This window comes from Pseudorasbora parva, chromosome 25, assembly GCF_024679245.1.
Source record: "Pseudorasbora parva isolate DD20220531a chromosome 25, ASM2467924v1, whole genome shotgun sequence".
Taxonomy (NCBI): Eukaryota; Metazoa; Chordata; class Actinopteri; order Cypriniformes; family Gobionidae; genus Pseudorasbora; species Pseudorasbora parva.
The window spans coordinates 31,486,315-31,503,683 of NC_090196.1; the positions used below are offsets into that span (position 1 = coordinate 31,486,315).

At 28.5% G+C, this 17,369-nt stretch overlaps 1 protein-coding gene across 5 annotated transcripts in view; it reads right to left on the reverse strand.

The window, feature by feature from the left end:
• neo1b (neogenin 1b) overlaps positions 1-17,369 on the reverse strand; it is a 256,016-nt gene that overhangs the window by 93,279 nt on the left and 145,368 nt on the right. The window lies entirely within an intron of this gene.

Genomic DNA, 17,369 nt, shown 5'->3' on the forward strand with positions numbered 1-17,369 from the left:
TTTGAATTTTTGTCCATTTTGACTTCATGTGATAATTGAATAATTTGCACTTTTATGTCATAGTATACACTGTCGTAATTTAGAATTTTTGTGAATTTTGAATTCATGAGATAATTGAATAAATTGCACTTTTATGTCATAGTATACACTGTCGTAACTTTGAATTTTTGTCCATTTTGACTTCATGTGATAATTGAATAATTTGCACTTTTATGTCATAGTATACACTGTCGTAATTTAGAATTTTTGTGAATTTTGAATTCATGAGATAATTGAATAAATTGCACTTTTATGTCATAGTATACACTGTCGTAACTTTGAATTTTTGTCCATTTTGACTTCATGTGATAATTGAATAATTTGCACTTTTATGTCATAGTATACACTGTCGTAATTTAGAATTTTTGTCCATTTTGACTTCATGTGATAATTGAATAATTTGCACCTTTATGTCATAGTATACACTGTCGTAATTTAGAATTTTTGTCCATTTTGACTTCATGTGATAATTGAATAATTTGCACTTTTATGTCATAGTATACACTGTCGTAACTTTGAATTTTTGTCCATTTTGACTTCATGTGATAATTGAATAATTTGCACTTTTATGTCATAGTATACACTGTCGTAATTTAGAATTTTTGTCCATTTTGACTTCATGTGATAATTGAATAATTTGCACTTTTTTGTCATAGTATACACTGTCATAATTTAGAATTTTTGTCCATTTTGAATTCATGAGATAATTGAATAAATTGCACTTTTATGTCATAGTATACACTGTCGTAACTTTGAATTTTTGTCCATTTTGACTTCATGTGATAATTGAATAATTTGCACTTTTATGTCATAGTATACACTGTCGTAATTTAGAATTTTTGTGAATTTTGAATTCATGAGATAATTGAATAAATTGCACTTTTATGTCATAGTATACACTGTCGTAACTTTGAATTTTTGTCCATTTTGACTTCATGTGATAATTGAATAATTTGCACTTTTATGTCATAGTATACACTGTCGTAATTTAGAATTTTTGTCCATTTTGACTTCATGTGATAATTGAATAATTTGCACTTTTATGTCATAGTATACACTGTCATAATTTAGATTTTTTTGTCCATTTTGACTTCATGTGATAATCGAATAATTTGCACTTTTATGTCATAGTATACACTGTCGTAATATAGAATTTTTGTCAATTTTGACTTCATGTGATGATTGAATAATTTGCACTTTTATGTCATAGTATACACTGTCGTAATTTAGAATTTTTGTCCATTTTGACTTCATGTGATGATTGAATAATTTGCACCTTTATGTCATTGTATACGCTGTCGTAATTTTGAATTTTTGTCCATTTTGACTTCATGAGATAATTGAATAAATTGCACTTTTATGTAATAGTATACACTGTTGTAATTTTGAATTTTTGTCCATTTTGACTTCATACTATAATTGAATAATTTGCACTTTTATGTCATAGTATACGCTGTCGTAATTTTGAATTTTTGTCCATTTTGACTTCATGAGATAATTGAATAAATTGCACTTTTATCTAATAGTATACACTGTCGTAATTTTGAATTTTTGTCCATTTTGACTTCATGTGATAGTTGAATAATTTGCACCTTTATGTCATAGTATACAGTCGTAATTTTGAATTTTTGTCCATTTTGACTTCATGAGATAATTGAATAAATTGCACTTTTATGTCATAGTATACACTGTCGTAACTTTGAATTTTTGTCCATTTTGACTTCATGTGATAATTGAATAATTTGCACTTTTTGTCATAGTATACACTGTCATAATTTAGAATTTTTGTCCATTTTGAATTCATGAGATAATTGAATAAATTGCACTTTTATGTTATAGTATACACTGTCGTAACTTTGAATTTTTGTCCATTTTGACGTCATGTGATAATTGAATAAATTACACTTTTATGTAATAGTATACACTGTCGTAATTTAGAATTTTTGTCCATTTTGACTTCATGTGATAATTGAATAATTTGCACTTTTTTGTCATAGTATACACTGTCATAATTTTGAATTTTTGTCCATTTTGACTTCATGAGATAATTGAATAAATTGCACTTTTATGTCATAGTATACACTGTCGTAACTTTGAATTTTTGTCCATTTTGACTTCATGTGATAAAGGTGCAAATTATTCAATTATGTCATAGTATACACTGTCGTAATTTAGAATTTTTGTCCATTTTGACTTCATGTGATAATTGAATAATTTGCACCTTTATGTCATAGTATACACTGTCGTAATTTAGAATTTTTGTCCATTTTGACTTCATGTGATAATTGAATCATTTGCACCTTTATGTAATAGTATACACTGTCTTAATTTTGAATTTTTGTCAATTTGGATTTCATGTGATAATTGAATAATTTGCACTTTTATGTCATAGTATACACTGTCGTAATTTTGAATTTTTGTCCATTTTGACTTCATGTGATGATTGAATAATTTCCACTTTTATGTCATAGTATACACTGTCGTAATTTTGAATTTTTGTCCATTTTGACTTCATGTGATAATTGAATAATTTGCACTTTTATGTCATAGTATACACTGTCATAATATAGAATTTTTGTCCATTTTGACTTCATGTGATAATTGAATAATTTGCACCTTTATGTCATAGTATACACTGTCGTAATTTAGAATTTTTGTCCATTTTGACTTCATGTGATAATTGAATCATTTGCACCTTTATGTAATAGTATACACTGTCTTAATTTTGAATTTTTGTCAATTTTGATTTCATGTGATAATTGAATAATTTGCACTTTTATGTCATAGTATACACTGTCGTAATACAGAATTTTTGTCCATTTTGACTTCATGTGATGATTGAATAATTTGCACTTTTATGTCATAGTATACACTGTCATAATTTAGAATTTTGGTCCATTTTGAATTCATTAGATAATTGAATAAATTGCACTTTTATGTCATAGTATACACTGTTGTAATTTAGAATTTTTGTCCATTTTGACTTCATGTGATAATTGAATAATTTGCACTCTTTTGTCATAGTATACACTGTCGTAATTTTGAATTTTTGTCCATTTTGACTTCATGTGATGATTGAATAATTTGCACTTTTATGTCATAGTATACACTGTCGTAATTTTGAATTTTTGTCCATTTTGACTTCATGTGATAATTGAATAATTTGCACTTTTATGTCATAGTATACACTGTCATAATATAGAATTTTTGTCCATTTTGACTTCATGTGATGATTGAATAATTTGCACTTTTATGTCATAGTCTACACTGTCATAATTTAGAATTTTTGTCAATTTTGACTTCATGTGATGATTGAATAATTTGCACTTTTATGTCATAGTATACACTGTCGTAATTTAGAATTTTTGTCCATTTTGACTTCATGTGATAATTGAATAATTTGCACTTTTTTGTCATAGTATACACTGTCATAATTTAGAATTTTTGTCCATTTTGAATTCATGAGATAATTGAATAAATTGCACTTTTATGTCATAGTACCCACTGTCGTAACTTTGAATTTTTGTCCATTTTGACTTCATGTGATAATTGAATAATTTGCACTTTTATGTCATAGTATACACTGTCGTAATTTAGAATTTTTGTGAATTTTGACTTCATGAGATAATTGAATAAATTGCACTTTTATGTCATAGTATACACTGTCGTAACTTTGAATTTTTGTCCATTTTGACTTCATGTGATAATTGAATAATTTGCACTTTTATGTCAGAGTATACACTGTCATAATTTAGATTTTTTTGTCCATTTTGACTTCATGTGATAATTGAATAATTTGCACTTTTATGTCATAGTATACACTGTCGTAATATAGAATTTTTGTCAATTTTGACTTCATGTGATGATTGAATAATTTGCACTTTTATGTCATAGTATACACTGTCGTAATTTAGAATTTTTGTCCATTTTGACTTCATGTGATGATTGAATAATTTGCACATTTATGTCATAGTATATACACTGTCGTAATTTAGAATTTTTGTCCATTTTGACTTCATTTGGTAATTGAATAATTTTCACTTTTATGTCATAGTATACACTGTCGTAATTTAGAATTTTTGTCTATTTTGACTTCATGTGATAATTGAATAATTTGCACCTTTATGTCATAGTATACACTGTTGTAATTTAGAATTTTTGTCCATTTTGACTTCATGTGATAATTGAATAATTTGCACTTTTATGACATAGTATACACTGTCGTAATTTAGAATTTTTGTCCATTTTGACGTCATGTGATAATTGAATAAATTACACTTTTATGTAATAGTATACACTGTCGTAATATAGAATTTTTGTCCATTTTGACTTCATGTGATAATTGAATAATTTGCACTTTTATGTCATAGTATACACTGTCGTAATTTTGAATTTTTGTCCATTTTGACTTCATGAGATAATTGAATAAATTGCACTTTTATGTAATAGTATACACTGTCGTAAAATAGAATTTTTGTCCATTTTGACTTCATGTGATAATTGAATAATTTGCACTTTTATGTCATAGTATACAGTCGTAATTTTGAATTTTTGTCCATTTTGACTTCATGAGATAATTGAATAAATTGCACTTTTATGTAATAGTATACACTGTCGTAATATAGAATTTTTGTCCATTTTGACTTCATGTGATAATTGAATAATTTGCACTTTTATGTCATAGTATACACTGTCGTAATTTTGAATTTTTGTCCATTTTGACTTCATGAGATAATTGAATAAATTGCACTTTTATGTAATAGTATACACTGTCGTAATTTTGAATTTTTGTCCATTTTGACTTCATGTGATGATTGAATAATTTGCACCTTTATGTCATGGTATACACTGTCGTAATTTTGAATTTTTGTCCATTTTGACTTCATGAGATAATTGAATAAATTGCACTTTTATGTAATAGTATACACTGTCGTAATTTTGAATTTTTGTCCATTTTGACTTCATGTGATAATCGAATAATTTGCACTTTTATGTCATAGTATACACTGTCGTAATATAGAATTTTTGTCAATTTTGACTTCATGTGATGATTGAATAATTTGCACTTTTATGTCATAGTATACACTGTCGTAATTTAGAATTTTTGTCCATTTTGAGTTCATGTGATAATTGAATAATTTGAACTTTTATGTCATAGTATACGCTGTCGTAATTTTGAATTTTTGTCCATTTTGACTTCATGAGATAATTGAATAAATTGCACTTTTATGTAATAGTATACACTGTTGTAATTTAGAATTTTTTGTCCATTTTGACTTCGTGATAATTGAATAAATTGCACTTTTATGTAATAGTATACACTGTTGTAATTTAGAATTTTTGTCCATTTTGAGTTCATGTGATAATTGAATAATTTGCACTTTTATGTCATAGTATACACTGTCGTAATTTTGAATTTTTGTCAATTTTGACTTAATGAGATAATTGAATAAATTGCACTTTTATGTAATAGTATACACTGTCGTAATTTAGAATTTTTGTCCATTTTGACTTCATGTGATGATTGAATAATTTGCACTTTTATGTCATAGTATACACTGTCGTAATTTTGAATTTTTGTCCATTTTGACTTCATGTGATAATTGAATAATTTGCACTTTTATGTCATAGTATACACTGTCATAATATAGAATTTTTGTCCATTTTGACTTCATGTGATAATTGAATAATTTGCACTTTTATGTCATAGTATACACTGTTGTAATTTAGAATTTTTGTCCATTTTGACTTCATGTGATAATTGAATAATTTGCACTTTTTTGTCATAGTATACACTGTCGTAATTTTGAATTTTTGTCCATTTTGACTTCATGTGATGATTGAATAATTTGCACTTTTATGTCATAGTATACACTGTCGTAATTTTGAATTTTTGTCCATTTTGACTTCATGTGATAATTGAATAATTTGCACTTTTATGTCATAGTATACACTGTCATAATATAGAATTTTTGTCCATTTTGACTTCATGTGATGATTGAATAATTTGCACCTTTATGTCATAGTATACACTGTCGTAATTTTGAATTTTTGTCCATTTTGACTTCATGAGATAATTGAATAAATTGCAATTTTATGTAATAGTATACACTGTCGTAATTTTGATTTTTTGTCCATTTTGACTTCATGAGATAATTGAATAAATTGCACTTTTATGTCATAGTATACACTGTCGTAATTTTGAATTTTTGTCCATTTTGACTTCATGTGATAGTTGAATAATATGCACCTTTATGTCATAGTATACAGTCGTAATTTTGAATTTTTGTCCATTTTGACTTCATGAGATAATTGAATAAATTGCACTTTTATGTCATAGTATACACTGTCGTAACTTTGAATTTTTGTCCATTTTGACTTCATGTGATAATTGAATAATTTGCACTTTTATGTCATAGTATACACTGTCGTAATTTAGAATTTTTGTCCATTTTGACTTCATGTGATAATTGAATAATTTGCACTTTTATGTCATAGTATACACTGTCGTAATTTAGAATTTTTGTCCATTTTGACTTCATGTGATAATTGAATAATTTGCACTTTTATGTCAGAGTATACACTGTCATAATTTAGATTTTTTTGTCCATTTTGACTTCGTGTGATAATCGAATAATTTGCACTTTTATGTCATAGTATACAATGTCGTAATATAGAATTTTTGTCAATTTTGACTTCATGTGATGATTGAATAATTTGCACTTTTATGTCATAGTATACACTGTCGTAATTTAGAATTTTTGTCCATTTTGACTTCATGTGATGATTGAATAATTTGCACATTTATGTCATAGTATATACACTGTCGTAATTTTGAATTTTTGTCCATTTTGACTTCATTTGATAATTGAATAATTTTCACTTTTATGTCATAGTATACACTGTCGTAATTTAGAATTTTTGTCTATTTTGACTTCATGTGATAATTGAATAATTTGCACCTTTATGTCATAGTATACACTGTCGTAATTTTGAGTTTTTGCCCATTTTGACTTCATGAGATAATTGAATAAATTGCACTTTTATGTAATAGTATACACTGTCGTAATTTAGAATTTTTGTCCATTTTGACTTCATGTGATGATTGAATAATTTGCACTTTTATGTCATAGTATACACTGTCGTAATTTTGAAATTTTGTCCATTTTGACTTCATGAGATAATTGAATAATTTGCACTTTTATGTCATAGTATACACTGTCGTAATTTTGAATTTTTGTCCATTTTGACTTCATGTGATGATTGAATAATTTGCACTTTTATGTCATAGTATACACTGTCGTAATTTTGAAATTTTGTCCATTTTGACTTCATGAGATAATTGAATAAATTGCACTTTTATGTAATAGTATACACTGTCGTAATTTTGAATTTTTGTCCATTTTGACTTCATGTGATAATTGAATCATTTGCACCTTTATGTATCAGTATACACTGTCGTAATTTAGAATTTTTGTCCATTTTGACTTCATGTGATAATTGAATAAATTGCACTTTTATGTAATTGTATACACTGTTGTAATTTTGAAATTTTGTCCATTTTGACTTCATGAGATAATTGAATAAATTGTACTTTTATGTAATAGTATACACTGTTGTAATTTAGAATTTTTGTCCATTTTGACTTCATGTGATAATTGAATAATTTGCACTTTTTTGTCATAGTATACACTGTCGTAATTTTGAATTTTTGTCCATTTTGACTTCGTGATAATTGAATAATTTGCACTTTTATGTCATAGTATACACTGTTGTAATTTTGAAATTTTGTCCATTTTGACTTCATGAGATAATTGAATAAATTGTACTTTTATGTAATAGTATACACTGTTGTAATTTAGAATTTTTGTCCATTTTGACTTCATGTGATAATTGAATAATTTGCACTTTTTTGTCATAGTATACACTGTCGTAATTTTGAATTTTTGTCCATTTTGACTTCATGTGATGATTGAATAATTTGCACTTTTATGTCATAGTATACACTGTCGTAATTTTGAATTTTTGTCCATTTTGACTTCATGTGATAATTGAATAATTTGCACTTTTATGTCATAGTATACACTGTCATAATATAGAATTTTTGTCCATTTTGACTTCATGTGATGATTGAATAATTTGCACTTTTATGTCATAGTCTACACTGTCATAATTTAGAATTTTTGTCCATTTTGACTTCATGTGATGATTGAATAATTTGCACTTTTATGTCATTGTATACACTGTCGTAATTTAGAATTTTTGTCCATTTTGACTTCATGTGATAATTGAATAATTTGCACTTTTTTGTCATAGTATACACTGTCATAATTTAGAATTTTTGTCCATTTTGAATTCATGAGATAATTGAATAAATTGCACTTTTATGTCATAGTATACACTGTCGTAACTTTGAATTTTTGTCCATTTTGACTTCATGTGATAATTGAATAATTTGCACTTTTATGTCAGAGTATACACTGTCATAATTTAGATTTTTTTGTCCATTTTGACTTCATGTGATAATTGAATAATTTGCACTTTTATGTCATAGTATACACTGTCGTAATATAGAATTTTTGTCCATTTTGACTTCATGTGATGATTGAATAATTTGCACCTTTATGTCATTGTATACGCTGTCGTCATTTTGAATTTTTGTCCATTTTGACTTCATGAGATAATTGAATAAATTGCACTTTTATGTAATAGTATACACTGTTGTAATTTTGAATTTTTGTCCATTTTGACTTCATGTGATAATTGAATAATTTGCACTTTTATGTCATAGTATACGCTGTCGTAATTTTGAATTTTTGTCCATTTTGACTTCATGAGATAATTGAATAAATTGCACTTTTATCTAATAGTATACACTGTCATAATTTTTAATTTTTGTCCATTTTGACTTCATGTGATAGTTGAAAAATTTGCACCTTTATGTCATAGTATACAGTCGTAATTTTGAATTTTTGTCCATTTTGACTTCATGAGATAATTGAATAAATTGCACTTTTATGTCATAGTATACACTGTCGTAACTTTGAATTTTTGTCCATTTTGACTTCATGTGATAATTGAATAATTTGCACTTTTTGTCATAGTATACACTGTCATAATTTAGAATTTTTGTCCATTTTGAATTCATGAGATAATTGAATAAATTGCACTTTTATGTCATAGTATACACTGTCGTAACTTTGAATTTTTGTCCATTTTGACTTCATGTGATAATTGAATAATTTGCACCTTTATGTCATAGTATACACTGTCGTAATTTAGAATTTTTGTCCATTTTGACTTCATGTGATAATTGAATAATTTGCACCTTTATGTCATAGTATACACTGTCGTAATTTAGAATTTTTGTCCATTTTGACTTCATGTGATAATTGAATCATTTGCACCTTTATGTAATAGTATACACTGTCTTAATTTTGAATTTTTGTCAATTTTGATTTCATGTGATAATTGAATAATTTGCACTTTTATGTCATAGTATACACTGTCGTAATACAGAATTTTGGTCCATTTTGACTTCATGTGATGATTGAATAATTTGCACTTTTATGTCATAGTATACACTGTCATAATTTAGAATTTTGGTCCATTTTGAATTCATTAGATAATTGAATAAATTGCACTTTTATGTCATAGTATACACTGTTGTAATTTAGAATTTTTGTCCATTTTGACTTCATGTGATAATTGAATAATTTGCACTCTTTTGTCATAGTATACACTGTCGTAATTTTGAATTTTTGTCCATTTTGACTTCATGTGATGATTGAATAATTTGCACTTTTATGTCATAGTATACACTGTCGTAATTTTGAATTTTTGTCCATTTTGACTTCATGTGATAATTGAATAATTTGCACTTTTATGTCATAGTATACACTGTCATAATATAGAATTTTTGTCCATTTAGACTTCATGTGATGATTGAATAATTTGCACTTTTATGTCATAGTCTACACTGTCATAATTTAGAATTTTTGTCAATTTTGACTTCATGTGATGATTGAATAATTTGCACTTTTATGTCATAGTATACACTGTCGTAATTTAGAATTTTTGTCCATTTTGACTTCATGTGATAATTGAATAATTTGCACTTTTTTGTCATAGTATACACTGTCATAATTTAGAATTTTTGTCCATTTTGAATTCATGAGATAATTGAATAAATTGCACTTTTATGTCATAGTACCCACTGTCGTAACTTTGAATTTTTGTCCATTTTGACTTCATGTGATAATTGAATAATTTGCACTTTTATGTCATAGTATACACTGTCGTAATTTAGAATTTTTGTGAATTTTGACTTGAGATAATTGAATAAATTGCACTTTTATGTCATAGTATACACTGTCGTAACTTTGAATTTTTGTCCATTTTGACTTCATGTGATAATTGAATAATTTGCACTTTTATGTCAGAGTATACACTGTCATAATTTAGATTTTTTTGTCCATTTTGACTTCATGTGATAATTGAATAATTTGCACTTTTATGTCATAGTATACACTGTCGTAATATAGAATTTTTGTCAATTTTGACTTCATGTGATGATTGAATAATTTGCACTTTTATGTCATAGTATACACTGTCGTAATTTAGAATTTTTGTCCATTTTGACTTCATGTGATGATTGAATAATTTGCACATTTATGTCATAGTATATACACTGTCGTAATTTAGAATTTTTGTCCATTTTGACTTCATTTGGTAATTGAATAATTTTCACTTTTATGTCATAGTATACACTGTCGTAATTTAGAATTTTTGTCTATTTTGACTTCATGTGATAATTGAATAATTTGCACCTTTATGTCATAGTATACACTGTCGTAATTTTGAATTTTTGTCCATTTTGACTTCATGAGATAATTGAATAAATTGCACTTTTATGTAATAGTATACACTGTTGTAATTTAGAATTTTTGTCCATTTTGACTTCATGTGATAATTGAATAATTTGCACTTTTATGACATAGTATACACTGTCGTAATTTAGAATTTTTGTCCATTTTGACGTCATGTGATAATTGAATAAATTACACTTTTATGTAATAGTATACACTGTCGTAATATAGAATTTTTGTCCATTTTGACTTCATGTGATAATTGAATAATTTGCACTTTTATGTCATAGTATACACTGTCGTAATTTTGAATTTTTGTCCATTTTGACTTCATGAGATAATTGAATAAATTGCACTTTTATGTAATAGTATACACTGTCGTAAAATAGAATTTTTGTCCATTTTGACTTCATGTGATAATTGAATAATTTGCACTTTTATGTCATAGTATACAGTCGTAATTTTGAATTTTTGTCCATTTTGACTTCATGAGATAATTGAATAAATTGCACTTTTATGTAATAGTATACACTGTCGTAATATAGAATTTTTGTCCATTTTGACTTCATGTGATAATTGAATAATTTGCACTTTTATGTCATAGTATACACTGTCGTAATTTTGAATTTTTGTCCATTTTGACTTCATGAGATAATTGAATAAATTGCACTTTTATGTAATAGTATACACTGTCGTAATTTTGAATTTTTGTCCATTTTGACTTCATGTGATGATTGAATAATTTGCACCTTTATGTCATGGTATACACTGTCGTAATTTTGAATTTTTGTCCATTTTGACTTCATGAGATAATTGAATAAATTGCACTTTTATGTAATAGTATACACTGTCGTAATTTTGAATTTTTGTCCATTTTGACTTCATGTGATAATCGAATAATTTGCACTTTTATGTCATAGTATACACTGTCGTAATATAGAATTTTTGTCAATTTTGACTTCATGTGATGATTGAATAATTTGCACTTTTATGTCATAGTATACACTGTCGTAATTTAGAATTTTTGTCCATTTTGAGTTCATGTGATAATTGAATAATTTGAACTTTTATGTCATAGTATACGCTGTCGTAATTTTGAATTTTTGTCCATTTTGACTTCATGAGATAATTGAATAAATTGCACTTTTATGTAATAGTATACACTGTTGTAATTTAGAATTTTTTGTCCATTTTGACTTCGTGATAATTGAATAAATTGCACTTTTATGTAATAGTATACACTGTTGTAATTTAGAATTTTTGTCCATTTTGAGTTCATGTGATAATTGAATAATTTGCACTTTTATGTCATAGTATACACTGTCGTAATTTTGAATTTTTGTCAATTTTGACTTAATGAGATAATTGAATAAATTGCACTTTTATGTAATAGTATACACTGTCGTAATTTAGAATTTTTGTCCATTTTGACTTCATGTGATGATTGAATAATTTGCACTTTTATGTCATAGTATACACTGTCGTAATTTTGAATTTTTGTCCATTTTGACTTCATGTGATAATTGAATAATTTGCACTTTTATGTAATAGTATACACTGTCATAATATAGAATTTTTGTCCATTTTGACTTCATGTGATAATTGAATAATTTGCACTTTTATGTCATAGTATACACTGTTGTAATTTAGAATTTTTGTCCATTTTGACTTCATGTGATAATTGAATAATTTGCACTTTTTTGTCATAGTATACACTGTCGTAATTTTGAATTTTTGTCCATTTTGACTTCATGTGATGATTGAATAATTTGCACTTTTATGTCATAGTATACACTGTCGTAATTTTGAATTTTTGTCCATTTTGACTTCATGTGATAATTGAATAATTTGCACTTTTATGTCATAGTATACACTGTCATAATATAGAATTTTTGTCCATTTTGACTTCATGTGATGATTGAATAATTTGCACTTTTATGTCATAGTATACACTGTCGTAATTTAGAATTTTTGTCCATTTTGACTTCATGTGATAATCGAATAATTTGCACTTTTATGTCATAGTATACACTGTCGTAATTTAGAATTTTTGTCCATTTTGACTTCATGTGATGATTGAATAATTTGCACCTTTATGTCATAGTATACACTGTCGTAATTTTGAATTTTTGTCCATTTTGACTTCATGAGATAATTGAATAAATTGCAATTTTATGTAATAGTATACACTGTCGTAATTTTGATTTTTTGTCCATTTTGACTTCATGAGATAATTGAATAAATTGCACTTTTATGTCATAGTATACACTGTCGTAATTTTGAATTTTTGTCCATTTTGACTTCATGTGATAGTTGAATAATATGCACCTTTATGTCATAGTATACACTGTCGTAATTTAGAATTTTTGTCCATTTTGACTTCATGTGATAATTGAATAATTTGCACTTTTATGTCATAGTATACACTGTCGTAATTTAGAATTTTTGTCCATTTTGACTTCATGTGATAATTGAATAATTTGCACTTTTATGTCAGAGTATACACTGTCATAATTTAGATTTTTTTGTCCATTTTGACTTCGTGTGATAATCGAATAATTTGCACTTTTATGTCATAGTATACAATGTCGTAATATAGAATTTTTGTCAATTTTGACTTCATGTGATGATTGAATAATTTGCACTTTTATGTCATAGTATACACTGTCGTAATTTAGAATTTTTGTCCATTTTGACTTCATGTGATGATTGAATAATTTGCACATTTATGTCATAGTATATACACTGTCGTAATTTTGAATTTTTGTCCATTTTGACTTCATTTGATAATTGAATAATTTTCACTTTTATGTCATAGTATACACTGTCGTAATTTAGAATTTTTGTCTATTTTGACTTCATGTGATAATTGAATAATTTGCACCTTTATGTCATAGTATACACTGTCGTAATTTTGAGTTTTTGCCCATTTTGACTTCATGAGATAATTGAATAAATTGCACTTTTATGTAATAGTATACACTGTCGTAATTTAGAATTTTTGTCCATTTTGACTTCATGTGATGATTGAATAATTTGCACTTTTATGTCATAGTATACACTGTCGTAATTTTGAAATTTTGTCCATTTTGACTTCATGAGATAATTGAATAAATTGCACTTTTATGTAATAGTATACACTGTCGTAATTTTGAATTTTTGTCCATTTTGACTTCATGTGATAATTGAATCATTTGCACCTTTATGTATCAGTATACACTGTCGTAATTTAGAATTTTTGTCCATTTTGACTTCATGTGATAATTGAATAAATTGCACTTTTATGTAATAGTATACACTGTCGTAATTTTGAATTTTTGTCCATTTTGACTTCGTGATAATTGAATAATTTGCACTTTTATGTCATAGTATACACTGTTGTAATTTTGAAATTTTGTCCATTTTGACTTCATGAGATAATTGAATAAATTGTACTTTTATGTAATAGTATACACTGTCGTAATTTTGAATTTTTGTCCATTTTGACTTCGTGATAATTGAATAATTTGCACCTTTATGTCATAGTATACACTGTCGTAATTTTGAATTTTTGTCCATTTTGACTTCGTGATAATTGAATAATTTGCACCTTTATGTCATAGTATACACTGTCGTAATTTAGAATTTTTGTCAATTTTGACTTCATGTGATAATTGAATAATTTGCACCTTTATGTCATAGTATACACTGTCGTAATTTAGAATTTTTGTCCATTTTGACTTCATGTGATAATTGAATAATTTGCACTTTTATGTCATAGTATACACTGTCGTAATATAGAATTTTTGTCCATTTTGACTTCATGAGATAATTGAATAAATTGCACTTTTATGTAATAGTATACACTGTCGTAATTTAGAATTTTTGTCCATTTTGACTTCATGTGATGATTGAATAATTTGCACCTTTATGTCAGTATACACTGTCATAATTTTGAATTTTTGTCCATTTTGACTTCATGAGATAATTGAATAATTTGCACTTTTATGTCATAGTATACACTGTCATAATTTAGATTTTTTGTCCATTTTGACTTCATGTGATAATTGAATAATTTGGACTTTTTTGTAATAGTATACACTGTTGCAGGGGCGATTCTAGGGTCAGAGTTTTAGGGGTGCTGAGCACCCAATGAGCCCCACTGCCACCGACCAAGAGACACACGTACCCTAGAGAAGAGAAGAGGATGACACCATTTGCTATACGGGGATGTTTTCATTTTCCTCCTTAACACATACATTTTAAACCACAAACTACAGAGTATGTTTTGGACATTATTTAACCGTGTAAAATACTAAAATTATAAATTTTAAATGACACAATTTCTTACTCCAAGTTTTTATTGAAGCACCCCTAAAAAGGGGCTAGCCTCGCCCATGCCTACAAGGAAAGCAGAAAGCAGCATTTTGTCTAGCTGAGTATTTCAGCCATCTGAAACTTTTGAACCACTGTTCTTGAATGGCTCTTTTTTGTGTGCCAAACTGAATATGAGGGTATTAAGACAGTTTTAACTGTTTAGGACCAGTGTCCTTATCCCCTAAGTCTGAACAGCTCTCTTCTGTCTCTTCTGGTTTTGCTTGGTGCTCTCTATGTTGCACTCCCTCAGTCTCTTCATTTCTTTCACTAGTCAATTCCCTCTCATCCCTTATGGACTCTCCCTGTTGTTTTCCTCCTCCTTTATTATGATAAAATGTGGTGTAAAATAATGTTACAAAAAAAAATGGTAATATAGGCTGCTCAATGCCAATAAGTTTGTATAGGAGTACACACACATAAACAGGAGTAGTTACTGTTTTGCTTGCCACTATTCACTATATGTCAATTTATTGTTGTTGTTTCCTCACCTGATTCTTCCTGCATGCTCTCTCTTTCCCTTTCTCCTTCGCCATCTCCCTCTCTTTCCCTTTGAACTGACAATCATACACAAATATATTGTACGCAGGAGAGTTGAGGTCAGTCTGTCATGTCACAAAAATGAGACCATGAGACCATTTACAGATTCTAAGGATATGATCAAAAGGCACACAGAGGCGTGTCATTTTAAATGTCTTAATTATTATTATTGGGCTTAGAAACTTTTTAAATGACAAATTCATTTCACAAGAGAAGCTTGAGTTTTTTCACTCCAAACGCCAGGGCTTCATGTTTCCATGACGACTGACCAGAAAAGACGCACGTGACGTCATGTTTACACGACTCTCGATTGTTAAAATGAGTATCAAATTAACGATAAACTTTAACAGAGACACACGTACGCACTACACAGGTACGCAGTTTATTTGTCGCTCTTCTGTTTTTGTTTCCCGCTGTAGCAGTTAATAAACAGAACTGCATGCGTCTTGCGGAAGAAAATTGTAACCGGCATTACTTCTCTCCGTTTATGACTATGGACGAGTCACCCAGGTCCTGTGCTACAGCGGCAGCGACCCATCGGACTAAAATAGTCAGAGAATAAACACTTATTATAGCCAGGTGTACCACCATGGTGATTCAGGATTAGGGTTGGGAACCGAGAACCGGTTCTTATGCAGAACCGATACTGATTTTTGAAAAATACCGGAACCGTGCAAAATTCCTGAGTGTCGGTTCCGAAAACGGTTCTGGTGCAATGTGTGTGCGAAGCCCTGGTAGCATAGCCGCGAGCCGCGCTCCCGCTCTCTCTCTCACAGACACACACACACACACTGTCTTAGCGCTGCCGCCTCCCTTCCCCTCACGTCACTTTTTTAAAATCCCCCACAGCGCGAGTCCCACAAACGCGGCGCCGAGGAGCTTGTTTGTAATCCGAGGACCATGGCTCATTAGTTTCGAAATGGATTGGGTACAAGCTGATCGCGTTGAAAATAAAGGCATTTGTCTAGCGTTATGAGCTCACTTGAAACATTGCTGCGGCTCATTTAAGAAAATGACAGCTCTGAAGAGACGCCGCTTTAGTTCGAGGTAAGTTATTGCTAACAATAATAAAGATGACCTTATGTGTTACCACTGAAATGTAGATGTAATAAGTTATATTTCCAAATGTAAGCCCATCTTATGTGGAATGCACGCTTCATACTGTCGTCTGCTCTGGCTCTAACCTCGAGTGTTTTAGCCTGTTTACTTTTTGCAAACCTTGTGAGCGCGCAAACCCAAACGTTTGCGTTAGGTACAACGTTAAGTACAAACAGGAGAGTTATGAAAAATTGAGTGCGAGGGATATGTTCACTTCACACAAAAAGATTTTGTAATGAGACGGCTAACTGTAGTAGCGTTTAGTCCACTGCCTATAATAGCCTAATTTAGAGATCACTTTTTTTTTTTAACCGACAACTTTAGCCTAATTAAGAGATCACTTTTTTTTTTTTTCCTTATAGCCTAATTTAGAGATCACTTTTTTTTTTTAACCGACAACTTTGATCGGTTAACGTTGATACAGTCAACCATGGGTCAAACGGTCATCGGTTAACATCCCTAAAACAGAGA